We start from the raw sequence: 4,579 nt of genomic DNA on the forward strand, positions 1-4,579 counted from the left end.
GATAAAATTTTGCCCAAGATGCCATTTAAGTTTTGTTTGCATTTTGCCTTCTAGAAACAAAATTATCGTTAGTTTTCCAGTGAATATAATTTTAAAGCATTTCATAGAATTTAGTAAAATATGATATATGAGTAAATGTTATTGAAATATGTTAATGTTTTGAATGAGTTCTTCAGATTCCAGAACTGCTCAAAGTTTCATTTCTGAAAATGGGTTTAAGGCAGATTTAGAGAAAATGCTTGGATTTAAGTCAAATGAATAATCTTAAGTTATAGGAAGACAAATTAAATATGTTAAGTTATGACTAGAAACAGTTATCTGAGTAACTGAGACCCCTTCTTTCCCAGGAACAAGTGCTAACGTCTGTATGTGGAGAGGGGTTGATATTCGGATCAATTGATCTATAAACAGTATCCATACTGCCCAAAACTTCTGAGGATAGAAATTATTTGTAATCATCGTTAATTACCTTATATTTCCTAGCCAACACACTACCTTGCATATAATAAACATTCAACAATTATTTGCTGCATAGCATGGAAGTGAATTGAATTAAGTCAAGTATCTAAATATCTGCTTATCCCCATGACCACTAACCACTGGCTGTGATAAACTTTCTTGGTGTGTCTCTTAGTATTGAAAACACAAGGGCCTGTTCCTGACTTTTTCTTTCTACCCACTGTGTCTCATTTAACAAATTACTAGTAGGCCCACTGTGAGTGAATTTTGTTTGTGCGTGTGGATTTTCCTTAGGACTAATTTCATTTGGGGCTGAGCTTTCCCTTCTAACTCTCCCTTGAGTCCTGTGTGAACAACATATTTAAAAATAGAAATGTATTGATTTTTTAAAAGATGATCCCATACATGAGGTATATAAAATTACTGCTTTTAAAAAGTCACTGCCTCTCCCTCATCCAGCTTGAAATAGCATTTAGTATAATAAACATTTACATAATAAACATACTGGAACAGAAGAATTGAGGTGATAGATTATTTTGTGTTTAAACATCCACTGGCAAACATTAACCAACCCTTTTTCAAGTTAACTAGACTGGGTCTTTTTGGCTGGAAGCCTCTCTTCACTCAGCTGAAATGGCACTCTGCATGTTTTAAGGAGACACATGGATTTCCAAACTTAATCTTTAAATCCCTAATACTTGGTCTCTGCTATAATTCAGTAATTCTCTTCTTGTTAAAAGACAGGCTTAAAGAGGAGGAGTGAAATTATTTTTAAAAAATCAATAGCAAACTTCGAAATGTGTGTGGAAGCTTTTTGTTCAAGGGAATCAGAATGGATTGCATGTTTGTTTTCACATTTTCATGCATCGATTTTCTAATATTATAGATTTAGTAGCCAAGGTCTAAACTGATACATCTTGTTCCTTTGTTTAATAATTTATTTGACAAAAAGGCATAGAGAGTTTCCTATGTGGAAGGCATCTTCTCAGTGGACACACACTGTCTCAGATAGCATCATCACCTTCACTTAACCTATTTAAGATCCAAGACAGAAGCTAAGGATCACAAACATCTAGCAGGTTACAGACTGAGTGTGTGCAAATAGGCTGAGCCGATAGGTCACAGGTGGTTGGACACTGTGGAGGAAGTGCCATTTACCTTAGATCTTGAAGAACAGGGGGAATTCTAACATGCAAAATCAGAAGAAAAGAAGAAAAATAAATTATGTGGTGAAAAAAGTACAGGACTGGAAAGTAGCAGATCTGGGTTCTGGCCTCTATCAGAAATTGATTTCATGAGCTCTAGTACCTCAAGCTTCTCATTTATAAAATGAAGAATTGGGCTAGATGATCTCCAACTTCTTTTCCAGTTCTACCATCCTCTGACTATATGGCACTTCAAGTGAGGTGGATGACCTGAGCAAAGGTATAGATTTAGTATGAATGGTAATGGATGAACAGTAATCATGATGAGCTGGTATGTAGGGTTCATGATGAAGAAAATAATAATAGGCTTTGGTTTTGAATATCAAAGTGAGATTACCTGGAAAAATAGTAATGATCATAACAAGATCTAATATTAAAACAGTATTTTGATTGTAGTTTGGAAAAGCAAAACCTTTTAGCTTGCTTTACCCATCTTCTGACACTCAGAAAATAGTACTGAATGGCCAGATACTTGCACGAAGTATTGTTGCTCTTCTTGTTGTCTTTCCAGTTGCTCCAATTAATTGCTTCAGGGAAGTTTAGTGATTTCTTGCTCTTCTCAGAGAGAAACCAGTCCCAATGGTGGGTAAAATTTAGATCTTTGGGATGTTTAAGAAACAACGATATCAATCTTGGCATCTCAGAGGAGGAGCCAAGGCCTTCTGGGGGCATCAGAAACCTTTCTTTCTAGCCTATTTGTTACATAGGTTGCTGGTTTTTGTCAACGAGTTGGTGGTTTTGGAAATACATGAAAGAAGATGTACTATTTCAGGTTATAAAATCCTTGTGAAGGATATCTTTTTCTGAGCCAGGCTTAGTCAAGTCAAAGTCACTGGGAGGTGCCATGTGACCCCCTCACCACACACACACACACACACACACACACACACACACACGAAAAGTAAAGTTCTTCCAGCTAAACAGAGCTTCATCTTGCCGTGCATTTCTTTGCAGTCCTAAAGCATAATAGCTCCTAAGTGAAGAGCAAGGAGTAGGGGGCTGCAACAGTTTGGACTTTATTTGAAGGACAGGGGGGAGTAATTGTTTTTTTTTTTATTTTTGAATAGAGAGTGGTTTTATTTGAATCTTTCATAGTAAGGTTGATTTGGAGACAGAATACAGTTTGGATGAGACAAATTGGCATAGGGAGATTGTACAGGCAGAGAAATCTGCTAGCATGCATTATAAGAAGCTTGAAATAGATAATAATAGTAAGACTAGAATGGAAGAAATTTTTTAAATGTTGAGAAGGAAGACTAGAATGATGTAGAACAATGCTGTCCAGTAGAAATATAAAGCAATCTACATATGTAATCTAAACTTTCTGATGACCACATTAAAACAAGACAAAAAGACATAGGAGAAATTAATTCTAATAACATATTTTATTCAACTCAGTCATTTCAACATGTAACCAATTTTTTAAAAATATTAGTGAGATATTTTATGTTCTTGCTTTTTGTACTAAGTTTTCAAAACTTGGTGTGCACTTTGCACTTACAGGTCTCAATTTAGCCAGATTGTAAGTGCTCAGTAGACACATGTGGTTAGTTGCTACCATATTGTTCAACACAGCTCTAGAATGATGACAAATTGTATGAATTGGACTAGAAGAAGGGGAGGGAGAATCTGAGGGATTGAGTCTAAAAGAAGAGTGCCTCCTTTATTAAAACTGGAAATATCAGTAGATGCATATGATTGAGGAAGACAGTGGGGATAGAGGATGAGCAAGTAATGATTCCATCATTTTGACTTAAAAGGGCCAGTAAAACACCTGTTGGGGGGTATGTGGCAGGCAACCATAAAGGTAGGGTTATTCAGCATGGAAGACAGAACTCAAAATGGAGATACAACCTTGGGAAGTGGTTCTAAGAGCATGAACAACAGAAATGGTGATATTCAATGTGGTGACAAGTGCAGAGGTACGGAGAGAGGAGAAAGCCTTGAGCAACCCTGAAAGTGGAGGGTTCAAGGAAGAACGCAATTTGGTAAAGGAGAAAGGGTCACAGTTGAAGGCTGGGAGGACAGCCAGTTCTGGCAGTGCCTGAGTGAGGGATTGTTGAGCTGGAGTCTACCCAGGATTTGGAAGGCACATAAGGCAGGAGAAAAATGGGAGCATGAGAAGAAAGTTATGGTGACAAAGGGGTGTTTCAAGTTTGAATTTCATTCTGCCATTAGCTAACTATATAACTTTAGAGAAATGACTCTATCTTTCTAAATCTTTGTTTTCTAATTGTAATAACAAAATAATAGACGCTAATACATACTACTTGCTTATTCTCTTATATGCCAGACACTTTGTGCTTTAAGATCATTATTTCATTTAATTTTTATAAAAAACATTGTAAAATATATTTTAGGGATTATGCTGAGATAGGATATTATTAGATGATAATACAATCAAGGCACCTATTTTTAACTTATCTTAGACACCTTGCTTCCTAATGAAGCCCTTATGAAGTAGACAGATGCATAAGGGACATGAAAAATAGCCAGTGTGGTACCCTTTATATTTTCAGGGTTCTGCCTTGAACCCCAACTTAAGCCTTTAATAAAAAGGCTGAAATGCATGAACCTTTTTATTCCTCCTTGGGAGACCATGACTCAGCTCACCACCCAGCAGTTTAAAGGAGACATGCCAGAGACAGACACACTCATGTGCACATCTTTCATTCTTTTTATGAGACAGAGTCTCATTCTGTCACTTAGGCTGGAGTGCAGTCGCATGATCACAGCTCACTATAACCTCAACCTCCCAGGCTGGGCTCGTGTGAGCCTCCCGCCTTAGTCTCCAGAGTAGCTGGAACCACAGGTGCACACCACCTCACCTGGCTATTTTTTTTTTTTTTTTTTTTTAGAGACGAAGTCCTACTGTGTTCCTCAGGCTGGTCTTGAACTCCTGGGTGTAAGCAATC

The sequence above is a fragment of the Nomascus leucogenys genome, chromosome 2 (genome assembly GCF_006542625.1).
Source record: "Nomascus leucogenys isolate Asia chromosome 2, Asia_NLE_v1, whole genome shotgun sequence".
NCBI classification, from domain to species: domain Eukaryota; kingdom Metazoa; phylum Chordata; class Mammalia; order Primates; family Hylobatidae; genus Nomascus; species Nomascus leucogenys.